This window comes from Lissotriton vulgaris, chromosome 10 (genome assembly GCF_964263255.1).
Source record: "Lissotriton vulgaris chromosome 10, aLisVul1.2, whole genome shotgun sequence".
Taxonomy (NCBI): Eukaryota; Metazoa; Chordata; class Amphibia; order Caudata; family Salamandridae; genus Lissotriton; species Lissotriton vulgaris.
Window position 1 is genome coordinate 832,485,981 of NC_141698.1, and position 26,586 is coordinate 832,512,566.

Here is a 26,586-nt window from a genome sequence, read left to right on the forward strand (position 1 = left end):
ACTCCGGGGGCGTCCCCACTTGGGCGACTGCAGCCCCCACAGTGCAAGTCTGTTCCAGTGCCGAGCCGCAAAGCACAGAATCACACCACGTACCTCAGGGGATTGTCTGTAGGTCCCCAGCGTAGGCACATTTACCAATGCCGGTCCCGGCAGGCTCACTGATGCACTTCGCAAGACGCAACCAGTGTCCGCGCACAAGGGCTCTGTGTTGCACCAGCCAGGAAGCTCACCATGCGCGCGGCGGCCCTGTCCCTCCGCAGTTTTCCGCAACTTGGCTGTGTCATTGACAGTCCTCCACCAACAGCACTACAGCTCCCCGGTCTCTTCACAAGCGGGCCGCAGCCTGGGCCGGAACCTCCCTCACCTCGGGCACCAGAGACATTCATCCACACCGCAATCCCCTCGTTGCAGGCTGCCGGGGCCCCAGCGATCCCTCGGTCTGGGTGGCAGCAGGACCAGGCTAGCAGGGATTCAAGCTGCCGCCTTAACACGGCCGTGGCAACGCACTTTCATGGCCGTTGGACTGCTGCGCCGATCTCCCACACCGTCCAACTCCAAACTTCACTACAATGCACCCGGCAGCTCACGGGCCCCCACCAAAGACTTGTATCATGGCCCCAGCATCATTTTCTCCAAGGAGAAAAGACAGGCTGGTGCAGAGCTCACAGCTCACGCATCCACCATGATCCTCGGCCAAGCCAGGCCTTACTTTCTATTGCAAGTCATATTTACAAATGAAAGGAGTCTCAAAAAAAAGGTATAGAGATTACACCAAGACAAAGACAGCCAAAAGACTCATGTTCAAAAAAACAGGCGCAAGCCTCAGACCTTTTTCAAAAGTACACCAAATTACCAATTGGGCTGGCAGAACACTCAAAAGCGCTCTGCATCACCACTTATAAATGTTACTAAATGCACAGATCAGGATCCTTTTTACATATATATTTTGTTCCATGGTGTACTAATCAGCATGGAAGAAATACCTTTTTTAATATACCTAAACCTATTTCTCCTCTAGGGGAATCAGATGAATACTTTCTAAATCCATATTGGTACCTCCAAAACAGCAACACTCTCTACGAAGTGTGCTAGAAACAGGTATGCCAAGAATATTGTAACATATACAATATTATTCCCCAAGTGACACTTAACACGATATGTGCCGTTCAAGTTTTCAAAATTTAGAGAAAAATCTCATCATTACCTGCCTTCATTGCTGCAGCAACTAAATAAACCAGAATCTTGGCCAAGTCATTTCAAAAAGTGTTGCTACAGCAAACGTACGAAACCAAAGTCTCCAGCTTCCAACTGCCAAGTTCTGAGTGACCCAACGGTCATTTTAAAATACTCACGCCAAAGAAAATCTCAGTCGGGAGCGGCCAACACCTGAAGGGTCAGATCGGGAAAACCGGAAAATACGTTGGTCTACAAAGACAAAGTCTCCTTGTGCAGAGTATCTCCTCAGAAGATTCCTGTCCTCCTCAGTAGAGTCCTATCTTCCATCAAGACCACTCCTTTGAATGGCCGCTTCTCCGATGAGACCCAGGTTTAGGCGCCAATATGTAGAAAACCTTTTTATGGGGTTCACTGATGCACCTGGCTTTTAAACCAACAAAGAAGAGATTGGGTGGAAAATGTATTAACCTCACGTAAGGGAAACTGTGTCAATACGGTACCCTCAGGCCACTGTATGAGACAGTCCAAAGGGTACAGAAACCAAGGCCCTTTTATGGCCAGTTTATTGCAGAGTTAGCATGAAAAGTCAAAAAGAGGCAGTACAAGTGTGCACACAATTAGCTTAATACACATATAAGGGTTAACAGAAAATACTTAGTCAACAAAGTAGGAGGAGTAACAGTTTTTGACATCAGTTAAAATAGCCTCACCGTTATACACTAAGAGCAGGTGCATTCTAGAAGCTAGGCCTTCCTGAGCAAGTGCAAGGCTCTGGCTCAGTACTGAAGGAGTTAACTACCTGATGACACCAGCAGAATACAAGAGCAGGCAATAGTGAAGAGGGGGAAGCACATAGCTAACTAAAATGGCTGCCAAAAAGCAAAATGGCTTCAGCTGATGCTAACAGCCATTTCAGCTAGTTTTCCACAGTGGGATCAATGTTCTTGGTCTGCTTCATCAAGCTGAATTTGGATTGACTATCAAACCTGGTCATGCTAAGCCTGTTTTCATTGACAGACAACCTAATCAAAGTAATTCTTTCACTTATGTCACTGATTCACTGTCCACCTTTCAAATGGCCAGTAATTGGGAATGCAAGTTAAGCAAAATTTTTGAAGACCGTCTTGATAAAACATTTACAAACATTGTACAATCAAGGTATTATTGAAAAAGTCTAGTCTACCCTTTGGCTTTCTCCCATTGTTTTAGCCAAGAAATGGTCTGGGGATTTGAGGATGCGTGTCGACTTGACGAGTCTCAATGAAGCCATCTGGGTCGACGGTTTTCCCCTTCCACGCATTGAGGATCTCATCGCTAAAGTAGGGTCATCTTCATGGTTTACAAAGCTGGACCTTAAAGCTGCATACCACCAAGTTGAATTACATCCTTAGTCCTGACACCTTACAGCTTTTGTTACTCCTGATGGTGTTTTTCAGTTTTGGCGTCTCCCTTTTGGTCTGGCCTCTGCGGCCGCTGTTTTTCAGAGACTCATGACTGAAATGTTTAATCATAACCCTCATGTAGTGGTCTTCCAAGACTATATTCTTATTTTCACAAAAACTGAAGCTGAGCATGATTCAGTGATTGATCAAGTCTTCAGTGTGTTAGAAAGCAGAGGAGTGATGCTACAGAAAAGTAAATGCACCTTTAAAGTAAAAGATTGAATACTTAGGTCATATAATCTCAGATAATGGTATAAAACCTAGACCAGGCTTAGTCAAGAGTATTGTTGAGGCGCCCACTCCTCAAAACAAGGAACAACTCATGTCCTTCTTTGGCATTTGTGAGTTTTATGCAAAGTTTATGAAAGATTTTCCCAAAACCACTGAATGTTTCAGAACACTACTAAAGAAAGGGTCTACTTACAAATGGTCAGAAGAGTGTGAGAAAGGTTTGAATCCATCAAAGATCATATTGTTAAAGCTCCAGCTCTACAAGCCTTTGTCAAAGGTAGGCAAACTGTTGTTACAGTTGATGCTTGTGATTATGGTCTAGGAGCTGTGCTATTGCAACATTTTGCGGGATAGGAGCACACAGTGGATTTGCCTCCAGGACTCTTCGTCCTGTTGAATGGAAGTACTCCATTATTGAAAAAGAGCTGCTGGCTTGTGATGGAGCGAGCAGATGAATGAGATTTTGTTCAAACTCGCAAAGTTAACCTTCCATAACAAATGTAATCGTATTATTAAGCATGTGTTGAAATGATTAATCAACTTAGTTTTAAAAATGTATACATACAGAAAAACATGTGGGACTAATTTTTATGCTCTATGTTGCAATTGCAAGTATGTGGAAAATAATAAACTAACCTTGTCCAATTGTCTTTGTCAGTACTAAATGTGGCTGTTTAATTAATAGCATGTGCCTATTGGTGTGCTTATGTTATGTTATGTCTTTTCTGTGGCAAAAGCTCATGGAGAATCCTTATGGCCTAAAAGAAGAAGATTAATATAAATGCTGCTTTGCGTGCTTAGCTAGGTAACACATTAACAGGGTAATAATTAACAAAGAGGGTGGGTAACAGAATGGGTCTCAATTCTCTAATTAATTTTTGTTTTGTGTTTGTTTAAATACTAGTTTCCATGAGAGGCCTTAGGCCTACAAAAGATGGCGTTTTTGAATCCTGCCCAGAAAGGAGCCTTGCACAGTGGAAAGTTTTACCACGTCGACAATTTTGTAAGAAAATACTGTTGAATAAGTTGTGCTTAATGTGCTCGTGGAGAGAATGTCCAAGGACAGGAAGCGGCAAGATTGCCAAGGCAAGGAAGTCATGAACTGTAGCTCGAGTAAAAGATACTTTTACAAGGAAGCGAAATTACTCGAAAGCAAAGGACAATAGGGCTAAAGAAAAGCCTGTTCTCGGTTTGGAGATGGTGATGACATACTGGTGGACTAACACGGCTCAGCCAATGACAAGTTTGGATTTATGGAGAAGAATGCAAAATTTAGTTACTTTAGCTAGTTAGAAAGGTATAAAACCTGGCTCACAGGGAGGAGGGAATCTCTCCTCGCTTTCTGATTCCTGAAGGGCGTGACGTGCTGTTGGACTCTTTGGCGCACGTAAGGATAGCAGTCTTTAATGATTATTTTTTTAGGTGAAGAGAGTTTTAGACAGGGAGATAGAATTTAGGGAATGGAAACTTATATTTTGTTTTAATTCATGCTAACGGATTTGTCTTTAATGTGTTAGTCTAAAAGCCTTTTCCTTAAAATGATGCTTTCACGTTGCTAATAAAATAAAGATTCACGATTAAAAATGCTCTTTCTTTGAATAAAAAGTTAATAAAATTAGATTTTGAAATGACAAGCTGGTCTTGTTTATTCATGGTCTAGTTATCATTAGTTGATCCATTCGCCTTTGTGACTTAATTAAATTACATATGTTTTTAAAACCATGGTAAGAAATGATAAACTGCAGTTGTAAATAAATGTGTAAATAGTTTGTGAATAGTTCTGATTAATTAGGTCACATGATTCAGTTGCTCAAAAATTGTCTCGTAAGTTTATGGGCCTTGGTAGTGATTCATGATTAATGGTGAGTATTGTGGAGATGAATAGCGTTTGTGAGACAGTTTTTCATTAGGAGCTCTGGATCACTTGTGGCTGGAGTATTGAGAAATTCAAGCCATACTTCTGGGGTAGATCTTTTATTCTCAAGACCGAGCAACCATCGACCTTTGGTTGACATTCTGTGAGAGAAAGTTTAAATGCACCACTGCTCGCTTGGCAAGGTTGTTCTACTAAACAACTTGAGTACACTTTCAGTGTAGAATACATTCCTGGGGGAAGGAATGTTATGTTATGTTATGTTAAAATTTTATTTCTATAGCGCACGGCTACTCCAGAGGAGTGTCCCGGCGCTTTATCGGGGCAGCTCAGTAAAAAACATATCATAAAACAGACACCGAACAAGAGAAAAAGAAACATCCTAAAGGTTAAAAAGCCAGGTCTTAAGGCTCTTCCTAAACAGAAGGAGATTAGAGGAAGACCGTAGGTCCAAAGGCAAGGAGTTCCATAACTGAGGGGCCCTCAAACTAAAAGAGCGTCCCCCAGTGCGAGCCTTCCTCACTCGAGGAACCACAGCCAAAAACAAAGATTCCGACCGCAGTGATCTAACTGGGCGGTAGAAAGCCAATCTCCGTTGTAGGTACTTTGCTCCGGCGCCAAATAGCGCTTTATGCGCCAAGGTCAGTGCTTTAAACATAATCCGCTTCCGGATGGGCAACCAATGAAGCGATCGCACCAGACCCGAGGCTCTCGCTCGCCTATGGAGACCAAAAATAGCACGGGCCGCGGAGTTCTGCACAACCTGCAGCCACTGAACAAGATAGTCCGGAAGACCTACATAGAGGACGTTCGCATAGTCCAGTCTGGAGCCTATTAAGGCTTGCACAGTGATCTTTCTATGCTCTTCTGTTAGCAGAGGCAGGAACTTCCGGAGCATCTTAAGTATGCCAAAGCAGGTGCCCGCCAGGCCAAGTATATGTGATCTCAGCGACAGATTATTATCAACCTTCACTCCCAGATTTTTTGCCACAAGCGATGCCTGGGCAGGGGGACACATATCTATTGGCCACCAGGCCTGCCAATCAGGGTCAAGAGAGCAGCCGAAGAACAGCACCTCCGATTTGTTGGAGTTGGCTTTAAGGCTGTTCCGCTGGAACCAGCTGAAGACCATCTCCAGGCAACCCCGGATGTTCTCTCCATCAAAAGCCTGATCTTTCCCACACGTGAAGAGCAATTGAGTATCATCCGCGTAGGATACAATCTGGGCCCCAAAGGACTCCACCAGTGCCGCCAAAGGTGTCAAAGATGTTAAACAGAGTCGGGCTCAACACAGAACCCTGTGGAACACCGACTCCCAGTGGCGGCATCTCGGCGGAGATCGGGTAGGCCCAGACCGTTTGTCGGCGGCCCTCGAGAAAAGATGTAAACCAATTGAACACCGTCCCCCTCAGACCGATGTCGTAAAGTCTGGAGAGGAGCACCTCATGGGGGACGGTGTCAAAGGCCGCCGACAGATCCAGCATGACAAGCATGGCCCTTCCTCCAGAATCCAGTGTCTCCCTGATGATCTCTGACACTTCCAGAAGTGCCGTCTCCGTACTTAAGTTAGGGCGGAAGCCGGACTGCGATGGGTGAAACAGGTCATTGGATTCGAGAAAGCTAGAGAGAACGCCATGCACATGCTTCTCCGTGATCTTAGCCAAGGCCAGCAGAAGGGAAATCGGCCTGTAGTTAGCCAAAACCTCAGAGTCCAACCCAGGCTTTTTGAGGAGGGGGATCACCATAGCCCTTTTCCAGGGCAGCGGGACCCTTCCCTCCCTCAAAGACAGATTCACCAAAGAGTTGACCAATGGGTTAACCACGGCCGCCATCTTGGCCAAAAATTTGGCTGGACAGGAATCTAATGGCGAGCCCGATTTAAGATTGGTCAGAAGAGCTAGGGAGACATCAGCGGAGACAGATGGAAACTCAGCAAGAACCGCACCCTGCGTGGACGGTGAGGATAATCCGGCCTTCAAGCTAGAACACACTTCCACAGACCTCACTGGGAAAGAGTCCTGGATAGACTATCTTATCCGTGAAAAATTTGGCAAGATCACAGACCCAAAGCTCCGATGGAACACTTTGGGACACGTTGGATCTGGGAGCCGTAAACTCCCTCACCACAGTAAAGATCTCTTTACAAGAGTTAGAGGCAGCCTCAATCCTCCTGGCCAGATAATCCTTTTTCTCACGGAGAATATCCTGATGGTAGGATTTGATCTTTGTCCTGTAAGCCAGTCTGGCCTCCGGATCATAGTGGAGGCGCCATGCCCTCTCGGCCACCTTACACTGGGCACGAGTGGCACACAATGCCTCAGTGAACCACGGAGCTGAAACCCTCTTAGCCGTGTCCCGAGGGGCCATTGCGGGGGCCAGATCATTCAACCTCTCCAGCAACCACCCCTGCAAGGACTCCACATCCTGCTCTAAATCCCCTGAAAGAGGGCAAGGATGGTCCATAGCGGCCTGAGCCAGCAACTCAGGAGTGACTCTATGCAGAGCCCTTCGAGCAGAGCCATGCTGTCTAGGGGCGCTGTTGGGTAATTTTTCGCTACCCAGTACACAGAATCTGGCCAGCCTGTGGTCAGTCCAAAACACCGGAAGGAGCTCAACATCGACGAGAGGGACCGAGGAAAAAACCTGATCTAAAGTATGTCCCTTGTCGTGTGTGGAACCAAAAAGAAAAGGGACGAGACCAAGAGGGGCCGTAATATCAAGCAGTTTTTTCACATCCGGATCATCGCCGACATCCATATGAAAATTAAAATCTCCCGCCAGAAGATAGTGCTGCGCACTCAAAGCCATGCCAGAAATGGCCCCCTGGAGGTCGTCAAAAAAAGAGCCCGCTGGTCCAGGAGATCTATAGACCAACAGCCCTTTCAAGGCTTGATGCGGGGTCAGTCTGATAGTGAAGGCAAGGGATTCGGATCCTGCAATGGTATCCAAAGAAGAAATAGAGCAAGTAGCTGACTTTTTCACTACTACCGCCACCCCTCCTCCCCTGCCTTTCGCTCTATCTTGACGAAAGATGTTATAATCTGAAGGAATTGCCGCCATAATGTCCGGATTGGACATCTCCCCCAACCAAGTTTCTGTCAGCAGGAGACAAAGTGGTTTTTCTCTGACAAGGAGATCAAAGATCTCCAAGGCATGCTTACCTACCGATCTTGTATTAAGCAGAGGTGTTTGACACAAACCTCGTCTCTCCGAGATGAAGCAGCCGGGGCATAACCGGGCATCCAACCGCAGCCAGGACACAACCGTTTACCCCTGTAACAGCCCGGGAACACGGATCGGCAAGCGCAAGAAAAGCTTTGCAAAGCACGGAGTTCCCTAGCAGTATAGCAGACCATCTTACCCAATAAAATAGAATTACAGCCAAGCACTCCCGCGGCTCTGCCGCCTCCGGGACGCTGACGGGCACAGACGGGCAGGACTCTGGCAAGACTCAGGCAAAAGCTAAGGCAACTCCGCTGCGCGATCCCGCTGCGCTAAAAGGAGCGGTTTAAATAGGTCCTCCAGATGAGGTCTTACCTGCCCCACAAGGACGCTAAAGACGGCGCTGCCAGAGTGCCGCTGACCATCCCAAAATGGCGCCCAAAGTCGGAGCGCTGCTGTGCCCAAACCACCCGGGAGCCCGGACCCGCTAAAAGAGCGGTGATTCAACAATTATGTGGAGTAAGGGGGCACTCCTATCTAAAAGCAGGGATAGAAAACATCCAGAAAACACACTTAATAAAAAGCGGTAAGTACAAATAAAACGCGCTGACAAGCTGCGCGAGCGTGACTAGAGAGCCGCCCCTCCGGGCAAATGTTTCCAAAAAGCAGAGCAGAGCAGATTGCCTTTACAGGCTTCCCATCTTGGATACTGATTAGTGAAACTCGGAGACTGAAGTAGAAGAGTGTTTTGTGGTAAATGTTAGTCAGGAGTGTTTATCTTTTGTAGATGATTGGATAACTGAAGTTAAAAAGGATGTTGTGCTCAGAGAAGTTGTTTCACTTATCAAGAAAGGTTGGCCAGAAGAGAAATGTCTTTCCTCTGATCTCCAGATGTTCTGGAAGGTTAGTAATGAGCTTTCTGTTGAGGGGGACTTCTGTAGAAACTGGTGCCTAATGAAACAAACAAAGAACAGATAAGTGCAACCTATCCCTAAATGTGTTCCTGAATAAACCTTAATCTTATTAGAAATTCTCTTCTAAAAGTACCTCTTGGATCCTGGTCTCAAGCTTCCAGGTTTGAAATGTGTTACTGTTCTGGGATGTGCTTTCTATTACTGTAAAACTTCTGTAAAATCAAACGAATATCATTATCAAAATTAACAACGTCTAACATTCACCGTAATATAACTAAAGCCTAAATTCTTAATAGCAAACTCACTTTTCAGACATTTCCAGACTTTTTATAAAACAAATACTGTACTTTTACATCAAAATACAGCAGGTAATTTGTGCAAGTCCTTGATTTACAGTTTGCCTTGCTGTCAATGGTTTCCTCTGTTCGATTCTTAAAAAAGTTCCATGTAAAACAATGTTCATTTCACAAAGTTCCACAAAGTATTCTTGTAACAAAAGGTTTGAACCCCAATGTTCATGGGTGATATCTTGTTCCAAATTGTCTTTACATGAATCCAGAAATCGCCGATAAAGTTCTTTCAGGTAATAAAAGGTTTTGCACTTACTTGTTGCTGAAAAGGGATACTGATCAGTCTAACCTTGACCTCTTTCTCTTTTGCAGGTCGATTGCAGTGAACAGAAGAGGGGCTGAGACAGGAAGTAGCCGGAAACCAGAAGGAAGAGCCAGAAGCCGCGCCCGTTGAAGTCAATGAAGGTCTGGAGAGAGCAGGAGTGCCAGCGCTGAAGGATCTGTTCTCAGGTAAGTGGGAGGTAGACGAGCACAAGCACTGGGTGAGGCTCAGGGGCTGCCTTTTATTGATAGGGCTGGGTGTGGTTCGAAGAGCTGGGTGTGGTTCGAAGAACTGGGTGTGGTTCTCACAAGCAGGTGTGCAGAGCTTCAGTTATTATGCTAATGAGTTGAAGTAACACATGGCCTAGGGAGGAGTGTTCTAAATAAGCCTTGGTAAAAGCAAGGTCCAATGTTTTCTAAATAAGCCTTGGTAAAAGCAAGGTCCAATGTGCAAACAAGACAGCAATGTCCAAATTTGTGAATACATTGAGCAACATACACAGAAGTCTAAGGAGGGGCTGAGATAACAAGAAAGGCTGTCAGTAGTATGTTTAAAGAGAGCTATTACAGAGACCACTAATGCAATGAGAGGGGACATGCTCTTTGCTGTGCACAATCCCTAACAGAAAGACATGGACATCTCTCTAATGTATGGCGACAGACTTAAGAGGCAATTCTTCACCTGCACGTTAAATTATTTTAGAATGCATTCTTAAACTTTAAAATTATTAGGGTGTGCAGTTACCTAGAAACTGTAAAGTACATCTCAATCGAACACCATCATCATAAAATATGCACGCTTGACTTGCATCACCAGCAAATGGAGCAGGGGCTCAAGTTAAAGTGGTACAAGCACTGGGGCATCCAATGCGATTCATGTAATACCTTTAAGAAACAGTATCAGTTGTGCTACCCTCAGACCTACCTCATGGCGCACACAAGGGGCAGTATGCCAACATTTCTATGTGAAGTCATTTTTGCCAGCTGTGTCGCAATGATACTACAATAGGAGACCGAGAATAATAAAATCGATAAAGGCCAGAGATCACTGTACTAAAACCATCCCAAGTCTTCAGGGATGACATAGGAAAAGATGGTGGCTTAAATAGTGATAGCCACATAGCAGAGATGACAGTGTGACATTTGATTACATCACTATCTCCATGAATTATTTAGCCCATATTCAACCTGCAAGCCTTCAAAGGATTAAAGAAAACCCCCAGACAATAGGACCTGTACGCTTGATCAGTTCGACCAAAAGATTACATCACTCCGGATCTTAAGCTCGGTCTTCCTCTACAGAAGTGGACAATATCTGCATAGAGAAGTAATTTCACTTGATCAGCTGCCATCAGAATACACTTAATACCATCAGTCTGAGCCGCTAAATGTCAAACAGGAACTTCAGTGGAGACTTTGGGGTTGCCTGGTCTAGTGAATGGATCGGATAAACCCCCCTCACCCCCAATTAATCCTGGCCTCTGGTGCCTTATTCAACTATTGTACCCACACCATGAACCCGAACCAAGACCAGTCCTTTCCAGGGTGCGAAAGCAGAGAGGAGTTAGCCTAACAGCTAGGGTGTTGGACCACAGAGCTGGGGAACCAGGTGCGAGTCTCGGCATGGACGCGCAACATCCCGTGAATCTAGGCAAATCACAATCTCCCCGTGCCTAACAAAAATGTACTGCAACTGGTGCTTGTGTAAAGCGCTCAGATACCTTCGGGCCAAGTTCACACTATATAAAACTGTTTTTAAAAAAAAGTATCCGCACTTTACACAGTGGAGCACCTTTTCGTGTTTAACAGGACAAACTTGTGATCGTCATCATGACTAGTCTGCAAAAAGATTTGCATATAGCTCTAAGAGCTTCATAGGACAAAGCCCACTTGGGATAGATGTATCAGGTCAGAGATTATCAGTAGCCAGGACATTCACCAAGATTTTAACACCAGTTTTAAAAAAAGAGGTCAAGAGAGTTCACACAATTCACCTGGTATTGCGAGGTTTCAGGATTAGAGTAAAGATTGCCCTATTAAACTCCGGATGAAAAGAACCTGTTGGTTTAGCTTCCTTACATACTGAGGCCAAGACATGGTCAACCTATCTTCTACAGAAAGCAATAAGGAACTCGTCCTCCCTTGGCCATTTATCAGCAGACAGATCATCTATTGCTCTTACATGGTTCTAGAGTTCTTGTGTGTAGAGTCTTGGAGAGGATAAAATAGGAGGCAAAAGTCTTAATGAAAAGGGATCTGTGAATAGCATATCATTGGACCTTTGTATTGCTCAGATGGCAGAGTAGGATACTCGTTGGTGCACTATCAGATGACAAGCCTTCTCCCCATATTCATGAGGTTCCACTTAAATCACTTCTGTAAAGAAAGCATTTTGTTCACCTCCACTAGCAGCTGTTGTCTCTATCCTGCATCAAATGCGATGCAGTTGCTGATCAGTTACCCTCTTAACGCCTTGTCTCTAAGCTCATAAGATCTGTGCCAAAGTGATTGAACTCTCTTTGGTTGACAGAATGTCAGCTAGATGTGTCCACAACTTACTCTGCTCCTGAGAATGTTGATATTTACAGTAGTTACGTATTTACAGCATCAAAGGAGGGGCTACCAGGTCAAGGATGAGAATGGAGCACAACAGCTAGATCTGAATTCGACAAGATGGTGCATTTAACATCCGCCAATATACTACAGGACACAAGGTTGAAGTCCATATGTGTACAAGTTGAACACTCACAAGTGAGGATAGTATATTTCCTGTCCCTAAGATGCATCAACCTCCGCATGTTCATTAAAGTGTGATCTGCTCTAACATGCTTCAGAATAGCCCTATCCTCATCATTATGGAAATCAAGCATCAATGGCCCGTCCAAAACAGTATTCACCATCAAATTTATATCCATACAAAACACTGGTTTAGCTTTGTAGAATTCAGTAACGAATCTAGACAACTGGGCCAATAATCTGGCCCTGCTACCATTTGGTGTATAGAGATAGCCCACTACTACGGACTCCCCTTGCTTCACTATTTTCACAGACATAACATCCCACCAGGTCATTTTATGTATCTATAATCCAGTAATGGAATGGTTTATGGAAAACAAAAACATTAGCATCACCCTTCCTAAAAGTCAGCACAGTTGAGCCTTCTGACTGGGCATCAAAGTTATTTCAGTTTTAGAATACTTTACCCAGCCAGACAGGTTTTCATTTGTCAGAGTCAGTGCAAGATAAGGGTGTCATAGCTATATTTGAAAGTTTCGGATCCAGGAAGAACAACATTTTCACAAGCTTTATGTAGGGAATGGGAGAGTTCATTGAGGAAGTAACTACAAGGCAATTGGGTGGTTGAGTAGGGCCTATCATGTACCATCCTGGTCTAGAAAAGCAGACCTACAGAGACTAGAATGAAGTTGTAGGTATTTAAGTACCACTACAAAGTGTAATGAATAGAATTAGGGCACAAACGGCAGATCCAACATATTGCTTAACTAAAGTGTGAGAAAAAGAAGGTGCAAAGAGAGAAGTGAGGCAATTTGTAAGAACCGCCTGAATACATGCCAAGGTGTGTCAGACTAGCACAACCCCCAGCAGGTGATCCTGCTCTTTTCTGGGACCCTGTAGCAGCTTTTGCCAATGGTATATGAGACTTGGGCTGAAGCATAGTGAAACAGAACTTCGGGATAGCAAAGCGCTAGTGATGCATATTCTCATAAGGCCAGGTATATAGTAGAAAGAAGACCTGGCATGTCACTCTTTAACCAGCAAATTCTACCATGTAGCCAGAAGCCGTCAACAACCCTCCCTTGTTGGTCTCTTCCACCTTCAGCGCAAATTCACTGGACAAAACCTCTGGAGCACCAAAGGGAATACAGGGCCCAAATAACAGTCAAGTCAAGTCAAGTTAGAATTTGTATAGCGCACTACTCACCCAGAGGGTCTCAAGGCGCTTGAGGGAGGGGGGTACGTTACTTATCGAATACCCAAGTTTTTAGTTGTTTTCTGAAGGAGAGGTGGTTCTGAGTAAGGCGGAGGTGGGTGGGGAGAGAATTCCAGGTCTTGACCGCTAAGTAGGAGAAGGATCTTCCCCCCCTTGGTGGATCTTTGGATGCGTGGAATCGCGGCGAGGGCTTGATTGGACGATCGTAGTTGGCGGGTGGGGGTGTAAAAGGTTAGGCGCGTGTTGAGGTATTCGGGTCCTAGGTCGTAAAGGGCTTTGTGTGCGTGGGTGAGGAGACGGAACGTTATTCTCTTGTTGACGGGGAGCCAGTGGAGGTCTTTCAGGTGACCGGAAATGTGAGCTTGGCGGGGGATGTCTAGGATGAGTCTGGCTGAGGCGTTCTGGATGTGTTGGAGTTTTTTCTGAAGTTTGGCTGTGGTTCCGGCGTAAAGGGTGTTTCCGTAGTCCAGTCGGCTTGTGACCAGTGCATGGGTGACCGTCTTTCTTGTTTCGGTGGGGATCCAGCGGAAGATTTTTTTTGAGCATACGTAGGATGTTGAAGCATGATGATGAGTTGACTTGTCTGGTCATCGAGAGGGAGGAGTCCAGGATGAAGCCCAGGTTACGTGCGTGGTCCATTGGTTTGGGTGCGTTTCCCAGGGCCGGTGGCCACCATGAGTCGTCCCAAGCGGAGGGGGATGATCCGAAGATGAGGACTTCCGTTTTGTCCGAGTTCAGTTTTAAATGGCTGTTCTTCATCCACTCGGCCACTTCTTTCATCCCATCGTGTAGGTTGGTTTTGGCGGTGTTTGGGTCATTGGTGAGGGAGAGGATCAGCTGAGTGTCGTCTGCGTAGGAGATGATGTTGAGGTTGTGTTGGCGTGCGATGGATGCGAGGGGACTGGACTACTGGGCTTCTCCTCCAGGTTGTGGCTCTGATGCAGCAACTGTTAACAATTCCAACCCTCTTCTAGTTGTGTCCAGGCAGCCCACTGCTGCTACGTGCTTGTGTTTAGATGGAGTCTCTACCAGAAAAGTTGTTAATGAAGTTAATTAACTTCTTCTTATGAGACCTCACTTGTGAATAGATAGCAAAGCAGTACACCTCTTATGGTGTGTCTGTGGAATGGCTCGAACCAAGAAATCCTGCAGGACAGATCGGGTGAAGTGCCCATCCCGCTGGACCTGAATGTCCAGAGAATGCTTTGTGAATGTGTGGAGGGACGCTCATGTAGCTGCCTGGCAGATGTCCAAGACTGGCACACCAAGTGCCAGTGCAGTGGTAGCAGCCTTTGCTCTGACGAAATGAGCATGCAAGCCTTCTGGAGACTACTTTTTGGATAGCCCATAACATCTTTATGCACTGTATATTCCAATGGGAGATCATTCTCTTGTACAGCTTTCCCCTTTTTGGCTCAAGAAAACTCCACAGCTTATCACCAATCAACGGTCCCTGGTCCTAGCTATTTAAAAGCAAAGAGCCCTCTTAGGATCAAGATGGTGGAGCTGCAGCGCAGAAAGATGGTAAAGTGATGGATCGCCATGCATGGATTGGCAGGACTACCTTCAGGAAGAACAGTTTGCCTGGAAAGGTGGTGACATATGACTACTAAACAGACAAAACCTGGCGCTTGCTCACTCATCGAGTGGAAGTGACCGCAATGAGGAACACTATTTTTATAGTCAACAGGTTGGAGCCAAATCAAAGTACAACTGTGGCACCACAGATGATGTTGGTGGGAACATTAGCTTCCTGAAAGAATGGACACATCACAATATGTGATTTGAAGAGAGACGTCTGATCAGGCAAACATAGAAAGGCTGAAAGGGCAGAAAGACAACCTTTAACCATTTCCACAGTTAGACCCTTGCTGGGCCACAGAAAGCCAGCACAATAAAATGTCAACTAACCAAGCCTTTAGAGGCTGAATGTAGCTGGAGCAACACCAAACTCCTCCCAATGTCCCATATAGATTCTTTTGGTGACTGGGCGCCTGGCTGCCAGGATGACCCACTTCTTTTGGAGGAAGCCATTGACTGTTACCACTCTACTTATGCAGAGAGTTGTAGGCTGTGCAGGCTCAGGTGTATGATCCTGACTTTCTGCTAAGACAGGATAGCCTGGATTGGAGGACAGATGCTCATGGTCAATGTTCTGGGAACTACAATCTCCTAGCCCATTGTGGAGCCACTATGATGACTTGGGCCCGGTCTTTCCAGATGATCTTCAACACTGGGCAGGAGAGGTAGGGGCCGAAAGACGTATAGGTGGTCCGAGCCCAAATTCAGGCACCAGGTTGCTCCTAGATAGAACTGTCTTGGGAATTCTACCAAGGAAAACTCATCTGAATTCTCAGGACTTCTGTGGAAGCAAATATCTTCTACCACTCCCCACTGCTGTTAAGAGACGACTGACACCAATGACTGACCTGGAGCTCTTGTGGAAAAAATGACAAGTGTGTTGATCAGTACCCTTCGAGACCTATTGGCAAGGTGCACCCTGCCAAGAGAGGTACTCTGACAAAAGAACACAATCTACTTTAGGCAACCCTACATGAACGCTCTACAATCAGCTTGAGCATGTTTTTCTTGCACCTTGTGGCTTAAACCTCCACAATCCCTAGACCCATGTGCGGAGCCCACCATCTAGTTTACCCTTCTACTTTCCATTAGGTAAAATTAGACTTGGGCAAATAACTGCTCAGTCCCAAAAATAGGTAATTTAGACTGTTTTGGGTGGAAGCCTTGAGAAGATATCAAACAAGAATTACTGAAGGAAATCTGAGTCCACTTGGGGTAGGGGGGGTTTGTTTTTCTTGGGATAAAAGTTCCTCATTGAGTACAGAGAAACCAAAAAAGAGATGCCTGGCTTGTGCCCCAACCTGTAATTGGCATAAGTGGCCGGCTGGAGTGTTAAGGAGCAGTGAGTATGATGATCCTAGTCAAGGCATGACAGGCACACTGGAGTTGGCTGACCAATCAGGTTCCAGGGTTCAAGATTGTATGAAGTCTTCCGAAAGTAATGGGATTACAAGAGAAGTTGCACGCTTTCAGTTGACAGTGTCCAGGTTGCGCTTGTCGCAGGCCCCATAACCCACAGGTGGTACGGCAAGAGACACAGCTCTCTTCGGACAGATTGATGAAGACAAACAGGAGGCAACACTTTGAATGTGTGCACTTATAGACCGTTATGCACCTGGGGAGAGCTGTGTTTCAAACAGAAGAACATTTCAACAGGAAACTAAGGCAGTAAACAGAGGCCCTTAGTCAGACGTCATTTTACAAATAAAAACAAAACACCAGACACTCCAGCAAGACGCTAGGGCTGCAATAAACGGATGTCTGTATTTGCTCAGCAGTATATACTTAGTTGGCAGCTGTTGTACAAAACAAAACTATAAGACAATCCAGCAGGAAATGGAGACCTTTAATTAACTTCTTTTGCTGAGTGTAGACACCATTCGTGGTCTGCTAAACAACATCACTGTGTAATCTGCAATGGCATTTAAAGAACCTACCGGTGTTGGTTGACCAGAGAAATAACCTAGTCATTCAGCCATTTCCAGAGACTGAGAAGTCGCCCGGCACAAGACCGAAGAGATCCCACACTACCGTGCTTTTAACAGTAGCACATGGAACTTGTGTTGTTCATGAGAACTTGCACCCAATCCCTTGTCATAGTTGGGTGGAACACGTTTAATGCAAGCGAATCACTCACAAATCCAACAAGTCGATGTGGAGTTAAGATTCTACTGGAGTTCAGAAACTTCTGATCTCCAACTTCTTCCAAATGACCTCAAATCAGCAACAATGCATCTGTTACAACAGTTAGCTCTGTATGGAGCAGTGAGATGGTCTGCTGCTGGTCTACCTGCATTTCAGCAGCCACACTGCAGATCTTTTGCACTGTGGCCACTGAGACTTAAGTTCTCACTACAGAGCTCACATTTGTCACCTGCCATGGTTCACAACCAGTATCATGAAAGCCAAGCAGCCTCAGACCCACTTGCAGTACCCAAGTTCAAGGTTTAAAACATGAGGATCATAGCCCAAATGTTCTGGACTTACTGAGGGGTGGAGGAAATGCACAGAAGAGCACAGTATCCAGTTAGGTTGGCTCCGATGAAGCGGAGCTTCTACGAAGGAGTCAACTGTGAATTTAGCACATTGATGGAAAATCCCAATGATGTTAACAGATCAGCCATCATGTGGAGATGGTTTAAGACTGTTTGAGGAAAGCCCACCTGAAGCAGCCAGTCAACGAGGTATGGGAATACTGATATTCCCACCTTCTCATATGGGCCCCAGTCACCAACTTCGTCAACACACAAAATCGCAATGGTGAAGCCAAAAGTGAGCCCTGCAAACTTGAAGTGCTCCTGGCGTACCTGAAACCACCTATGTCTATGGGCTTATTGTACTGGGATGTGGAAATAAATGTCCTGCAAATCCAACCCTACCATCCAGTCTCCATGAACTTGGGCCAAAGTGAGCATCTTGAACTAGTCCTTCTAAAAGAAGGAGTTCAGGTGGCAATGATCTAGAATGGAAGCCCCAGGAAATATTTGGAGAAACAACCAGTCTGATCTTTGATGCAAGTACCCTTTCTATGACTCCCTTGGCGAAAAGAGTTTGAACTTCCCAGCAGAGCATGGAAAAGTGGTCCTCTAAGGAGGTTTTGCAGTGCGAGGGGCATATCAGGGAAGGGGGGCTGTGACAGGTAGGGCAGAGAGTAACCATGTCCCACAACCTGGAGCACCCAATGGTCAGATAGGATACTCCTCCAGCCAGGCAGGTAAAAGCAGTGCTTAATTTGTAAAAGGACAAGTGCTGGGGCTCTCGTCGGGAGGCCACTGCAGCTCGCACCTCACTTAACCCATGCCAGCTGCCAATGACAGCACATACCCACCTACTAACCTTCACACTCCTCCAAGTTTGACAAGTCAGACTATTCCAGCCCCCCAAAGTCAGAAGAATGGCTTGAGAGGCAAGTATTAGTCATGTTTATGTAAATTCAACAAATAAAAGGATGTCATGTTCATAACTAAATTAGCATGACAGCGCCACCATGTGGCAGACTGTCATAGCCCCGTGCTGACATTAAGGTGCTGGTGCAGAGCACCAGAAAGCACCGGCTCAAATTAAGCACTGAGTAAAAGGTGACAAGACTTCCCATCAGCTGATCACATGCCACCAAAAGTAAATTACAGTGGTTATGCACATGTGGTGGGGGGGAAGGGATGGGGCACTGGGCAGTACGCGTGGACATTGGAAGCCAGCTCTGGCCTACACTTCGAAAGGCTTGGGAGGGATGGTTCTGCAGAGTCTGGCTGGGGTGTCTATGTGTGTATGTTAGTGTGTATGTTTAGGTCGGTTGCATGTTTTCTCTAACCAGGTATGGATGTGTATTGTTAGAAGTTTTATGTGTAAATAATTTTGTGATATTGTAAATTGTGTAAAGGAAATGTACAAACAATTGTTTTTTGTAAGAAACCAGTGTTTAAAAAAGAGAAAAAAGAGAAAAAGAGTCTATAAAAATCACAAAGGACTATATAAAGATGAATAAATAAAATGAAATAAGAAAGTACAAAAGTAATAATTGGTCTTTTTCATGATTCAAAGTGCCCTATATGGAATCTTATACATAGATCCTTAAAATAAATGGGTCGTGAGGGAGATTATCTATAGGTCTATGTAGGTGAGGACATGTTCCTTGTATACTGAAAATATTTTTGAAAAACATTGAAGACAGGAGTCTGACAGAAGCGAAAGAAAGTTCCAGATCAGTAACAGAAGGTGCAAAAATAAGGACCATACATCAGTGCATGGTGGTGGCACATAGTGTTCCTGATGTCACATCTGGGACTGTATTGATCCGACAAGAAGCCTACCAGTGTGCGAGGGAATTTCTGTTGAGAATTCTCTAATCTGATGCCTGGGGGTATTCACAAGGTGAGGAATCTGCTATCGGAATTATTTATATTTAGCACATAGCATCAACTTCAAAACAAATTACCAGGTTAAAACCAATCTGGGAGCCGTAGGACCACATCACCAATTGCCACAAAGGTAGCACCTGCCTGATAGCACTGTACACATAAACCTATCAATATGCTTTATTTCCTTAAGCTGTACGTGTCAATGTATATTCCACCAATTTTGAAAAGTTGTTTGATGTTGTTAAATAAATGTATCTTTTTCTATAATCAATCACTATCGCAGACCAATTCGAGAAATTAATTGTACATGAGCGGGCCATAAGTTACTTAACTTACTAGTTACTTAACTGTTACTGTAACTGTTACTTTACTATAACTTAACTGTAATTCTAGTTCTCTTGCAGGGGTATACTCATCAAAGCCAAAAGCAGTGAATTATCCCAGCCCATGAGCGGGATCCCGGAGCATATAGGTATATATGTATATATACGGAAATGGGGTGAGAGCAACCTGGCAGCCTCCATGAAACTTGTCAACATCTTGATTAAATATGCCTATATCGATTGCATAGAAATTTTAAAGGAAATTGAAGAAATCACCATTGAATTAGATACATTTGAGTTGACTGATCAGATTGGAAAATTAAAAGAGGCAATGCAGGAACGAGTGAAAAAACACGAAGAAAAAATTAAAATCAGAAAGGCCAATAAATTTGCTCGAGATTTGAAGGATTGTGAAAATGGCCAAATCTTCAATCTCTCGCAAGTTTGACTCAATCAAAAGGCAACTGTACAGCGACAAGATCAAAAGTAAAGAAATAAGAAATGAGGTGCAAGCAAATGAAGATAACTCAAGTGCTGATACAATATCACTAACCAGTGAGTCAAGTACGGAGTCAGTGCCCACGCATATAAGGAAGACCAAATTCAGTGTGGGACAAGTACTTGATTTTTTAGTTGAGGCGAGACTGCAGACACTTCGGCCCAGGCAGAAAAGAGCGTCAAATGCCGAAGAACAAACAGAAGACGTGAGCAGCGGAAAAGATGGAAACAAAAACATGAAAAAGAAAACGCACTTGCAACAGAAAAAACGGCGTTAAGAGATAACAGTGTGGTTAATCTATCGACAGTGACTCTCACGAACAACTACTCACCTTAGGTCTCAATTATTGCCCAGGTGATAGTTTCAACTATGCGCGAACAAGAATTGACGTATATTGTTATATCAGGAAGTTGAAACTGAAAAAATTCTTTGCCCTCAAAACAAACAAAGATAAGAGTGGTACAACAACAGGACAAGAAGAGGATATAGAGCCTATTCTAACAGCATCGGATATTCCAAACCTACTTTTGATTCATGAACTCAATGATGAGGTCAATGAGATACCAACTTCACAAACAGACGTTGATATAGCAACTCAGGAAAGACTTAGAAGAATAAACCATCTACAAAAAGGCGCTGGCATCAGTCAGTTTAAGTCTAAATCCTGCTTTGTGCCACTCATGCCAAAAGACAGTATAGATGTATTTCACGCCATAACAAATGATCTGAAAAAATTAAATCATTCTGTGCATAAGAATAGAAGAGAAATCATTTTTTTTTTAAACGTGCATACGAGTTGGTAAAGAAACTTGAGATGTGGTTGTTAAATAACCGGACAAGGGGGGTAATCTGGTTTTGTGGCCCAAAAAAGATTATGTTATAGAAGCACAAAGCCAGCTCAATGAAGTGAGCTGTTACACAAAATCCAGTACCAAAGAGTATGAAAAAGCCAAAATAACATTGCAAAAACATCTTGCATTATGGAAAAGACAGGGCCTTATTTGTACTGAGGAATATAATTTATGTACAATGAGTTTCCGGTACTACCTGTTTTATATTGGATTCCCAAATTACATAAAAATATTTTCCCAGTACCAGGGAGACCGATCATTTTGGCTTTCAACAGCTTGGGGGAAAATGTTGGCCAATATATAGATTTCTTTTTGCACAGTTTGGTAAAGTAGTTGCCACGCTATGTAAAGGATACTGGCGATTTTCTCCCAAAAATTGAAAAGCTTAATTGGACAGATGACCTATACCTAATTTCTCTCGACATAGAATCTCTATATAAGAGTATAGATCATATGCAAGGAATGACATCGGTCAAACACTTTTTGGAATCGAGGGCCAGTACCTATTATGAACACAACAAGGTAATCCTTGAGCCCATAAATTGGTGCCAGAATAACAACTTTTTTCTTTTTGACAAGGATATGTTTAGACAAGTGTGGGGTGTGGCGATGGGGGCCTGGTTCTCCCCCAGTTATGCATGCTTGCATGTTGGCTGGTGGGAGGAGTGGGTCCTCAAAACGACCCATCAGGCGATCTATGATTCCCATGTTTTAACTTACTTAAGGTACATCGACAATGTTTTCATATTGTGGAGGGGATGTGAAAAAGAGGCCCATAGCTTCATAGATGAGAAATAAAAACACTTCCCATATCAACAAGAGTGAGATGGAATTTCTAGATGTAAGGCTCTATGTCAACAATGGCAAAACTGAGAGTACCCTATATAGGAAACCAACTTCTGGTAACATCACTTTGCACGCAACAAGCTCTCATCCTAAACAACTCATTGCTAGCATTCCATAAGGAGAAATTCTAAGACTAAAACTTATTTGCAGCAATAAGGTGGATTTTGTTAAATGTCAGTCTGAGCTGGTGAGCAGATTAAAAGTTAGAGGGTACTCTGATAAAATAATTGCAGACGCAATATAGAAGGCCAGTGTTCGATCTAGAACAAGCCTTTTTGACCAACAAAGCAAGAAACAAGAGACCCAAAATCACTAGTAGAATACAAAATCAAAAATACTCCCAGACTAATTACAACGTACAATAGGGATGAACACAAAGTAAGATCTATTATCAATAAGCATTGGGCAATAGTACTCACTAATAACATTATCTGAGATAGATTGGCTGATACCCCAATCGTTACATTTAGAAGGGGGAGCACTATGGGCACTGTGTTAGATAAAGTGTCACCAGAAACCAGAAAGGTTACCTCTTGGTTACAACCAACAAAAGGTTTTAAAAAATGTACAACATGCAGAGCATGTAAATTTGGTCGAAACATGTCTGAATACTCTACCCCATTCAGTGAGACTACTTTTTCTATTCAAGGTTCATACAATTGTAAAACAGAGTATGCTGTATATGTCCTGACGTGCACCTGTGGCCTTAATTACATTGGTAGTACGAAGCTGCAGGTGCACGTCAGGATATTGCAGCATATAAGAGCCATTCTCCACAGTGATCCGGCATATCCTGTGGCTCAACATTTTAAGCAAACTCATGCCAATGACATCAATTGCCTCTCTTACTATGTAATTGATACTGTTGCCAAATCTAGAAGAGGAGTTAATAGAGAACGCCAGCTGAGGCAATTGGAGACAGAGTTCGACTGCAAATGGCTTAACGGTTTAAATACTACAGATGATATGCACAATTTCCTATAGTTAGGAAAGAAGTAATTTGAGCATGAATATCTCTGGCTTGTATGAACATGATTACGTTTTGATGTAAATATAGATAAACTGATTAATTTCGATTTCCTTCCCTTCCCTCATGGTCTGATTTCAGTAAAACAAGATTCTTTTTAATGCAAGTTAATATACTTTTTATACGTCTTCTTAACACCTTGGCTGCTAATGGTTTTCCCTCCTGTGCTGAGAGGCTTTGAAGCCCACTGTTCATGACGAGCTCAGCTCGTCATAAGCACAGCTCCACTGTGCCTCATGACGAGCTGAGCTCGTCATGAGCATGGAAGGGGTTCATAGTACTCTGTCCCTTATCGACATTTTACTGTTATTGATATAGTGACTTTTAGATATATATATATTTTGCATTAATGAATTACTCTATCAGATCAAGAATTGTATATAATTATAAGTCGTCTATGTGAGCACTTTATATTTGCACTTTTGGCACACTTTGCACTTATTTTGCACAAAAATAGAAAGAGAGATAACAAGGAAACATTTTGTTACACATACACAGCTTAATAAATGGTTATTTAAGGATTTATCAGTAAAGATGACTATAATAAGCAGGCATATGTTGGATTTATCCAATTATAGTTATATGTTAGATAACAAAAATGGCACATATTTATTTACATTTTAAATATATTTATGTGCTTAAATGAATATAACATATTTTGTAATATTTGAATATGTTTGTGGGCTCAGTCACAATAGAAGTAAGCCATTTGTATATAGTATGTTTTCTATACATATGATCCTGTGATGGTGGTCAAGGGGTGTGTCCATTTTAAAGTTTAAGAAGTAAGATGGCATGTACACATATTGCACGTGAACAAGGGCTTTTTAGCTTGAAACGCGTTGTGTTGGGTCGAAAAAGAATAAACTAGACTTTGCCTAAAGTACTGAGGGGTCTGTGCCTCCTTCGCCGTACCGCCGCTGTGTGGGATTCGGAAGTGGCTGGAGCAGTCAAGTTCGGATATATATATGAGGTACGTTGCGCTTCCGTAACTTAACCAATGCAGCAGATTCAGCCGATCAGCAATGCAGTACAGGAACCAGCAAGACCCATAAGTGGTGCAAATTTGTCTTTATTTAAATATTAGCCCAGCACCAGTCCGCCATGACGCGTTTCGGCTAGAGATAGCCTTGATCACATGACTGTATATATATATATACGGTATGTTTTCGTCCTTTAACTCCGCATGCCCAGCCGAACATTGAGGAAGAGACGAGACCCGCTTTTTAGGTGTTTAATCGTTTATTTTGCCCAACACCAGTCTGCCATGGCGCGTTTCGGCTACCAAAAGCCTTGATCACATGACGCAGTCATGGGGGCTGGCCACCCGTTTTAAAGTGCAAGGTGCCTGCTGCGTGAAAAACATAGTAAAAATACTACATTTATTACTGCATTAATGCCATGAAGCAAAGTTAGCTTACAGTGATAAATGTGAAATACATGGTATAGTAATATTGACTGTATAAATACAATTTTGTCACTTATTGTCACTGAAACCTGTTGAGTTTGATAAAGTGCACAAGTTTAGATAAGAGGAATGAAACGGAAATTCGGAATAAAATACATTAAAACACATAAATAGTTAAAAATGTATTAAAACTATATAAATATTCCTAATCCGTGCCAGAGTCACCTCAAAACAATCTTAGTTAATGATCCAATTAAAAGCATGTCGGACTATCAACCGTATGCTCCTAAAGCAACAGTAAGATCTGTGCAAAACACACAAATGGGATATTACATTAAATGGTTCTAGGCCGTAACGACGATAGTGCACATGTGGGCAATTCTACCTCTTGTGCAAATTGGCAATAGGTTCAGTGCAAGTTAGCTAAATGTGCAAAAATACGCAACAGTAACATCAAAGTGCTACCAGTGAGTAAAACAAAGATGTGCGTAGTAAATAAAAGGAATAGATAAAATATCTCATGATTCAAAGTTTATGGTGTGGGGGACAGGGGTAGTTCATAGATGGTAATATTAAAACTGAATAGTGATACAGGTTACAGGTACAACCTCAGTGCATGATTATCTTGTCGGCAGAGTGACTAGTTTATAGGTATGTGTGAAAATCCTCACTATTGTTGAGACCGTTGGGCATCTTGCTATCCAGCATGAGAATGTACCTAGTCTCCAGCTTCCGTAGTAGCCCCTCTGTCACCGCCTCTTCTTTGAGGAGGGACACGGTCTATTACATAGTAGACTAGACCAGTGGGATTTTTACCATGGATTTGTTCGAAATGCCTTGCCACAGGGTAAGAGGGGTATGCATGAGTGATGGCCCTCAAATGCTGCAATATTCTCTTATGCACTTGGGGTCTGGTACTCCCCACATATCTGAGCCCACATGGGCATTCTAAAACAAACCGCAAATTCAGATTTGCAGTTGAGTTTATCTTTTATTTTAATAGGATTGGGGGAGAAAGGTATCATGTACTCTGATTTGCTGACACCGTTCTTACATGCTTTGCATGTGGCACATTTCAAGAACCCTCTACTTCCACCTAGCCACGAGCCCGTGACTAGTTCGGGGCTACTGGAGACCAAGCTGTTTAGCATTGATCTAGCTTTTTTATACGTAATGCTTGGTGAGGAAGTCACTAAGCTACCTACAACAGGGTCACTCCTGATTAAAGACCAGTTGTTTTTGACAATTTTACGAATGGATTTGTGCTGGTTGCTGTAGGTCATGATTAATCGTGTTTCATTGGCCTTGTCAGATTTGGAGGCCCTGACGCTATCAACTGGGGAACCCAACAATTGCTGTCTTTCTTCCTTGTTGGCTCTCCTCATGGCATTGTCAATAGTTTTCTTGTCATAACCTCTAGCAAGAAATCTAGTTTTGCACTCATTTTGCGCAGTAAGGCAATCTATATCATTACTACAAATTCTCCTGATGCGAAGCATCTCCCCATAGGGGATGCTCTTTATCAGGTGTGCTGGATGATGGCTATGGTCATGCAAAACAATGTTGCCGGCCGTGGGTTTTCTGTATAGCCTAGTTTGTAGCTTCCCCTTATCAATATAGATTTCCACATCAAGAAAAACAATGGACATGTTACTGAAGGTGCTGGTAAACTGTAGATTTAAATTATTCACATTAAGGTGTTCAATAAATGTAGTTGCTTCATCTATAGTGCCATCCCATACGAGGAAGAGGTCATCAATATACCTCCACCAACATTTGACCTTAGTATTCATGGTGGCAGTGTGGTGAGGCATGAGGACCTGCTCCTCCCAGTAGCCCATATGGAGACAGGCATAACTGGGAGAGAAGCAGGCCCCCATAGCCACACCTCTGGCTTGCAAAAAGAGCTGATTCGAGAATAGGAACACATTATTCTCTAAGCAAGCTGAAATCATGTCCACCACCATTTTGGAATGTTCTGCAAATTCGGCGGGTCTCTTGCTTAGATAATGCTGAATTGCCTTGATCCCATCCCTATGGTGAATACTTGTATAAAGGGAGGTGACATCTAAGGACACCAGGAGAAAATTTGGCTGCCACTCAAAGTTGGAAAGTTTTTTCAATAAGTCTCCTGTGTCAAGTATAAAAGATGGTAGGCTTTTGACAAAAAAAAGTCAATATATTTACTGACGTTTTCCAGGAGACTATTCCTGGCCGAAATGATTGGCCTTCCCGGTGGTTGCTGGTAGTTTTTATGCATTTTGGGGATAAAATATATTACAGGGGTCACAGGATGATCATTCTTTAGATATTTGAATTCATCGAGCATAAG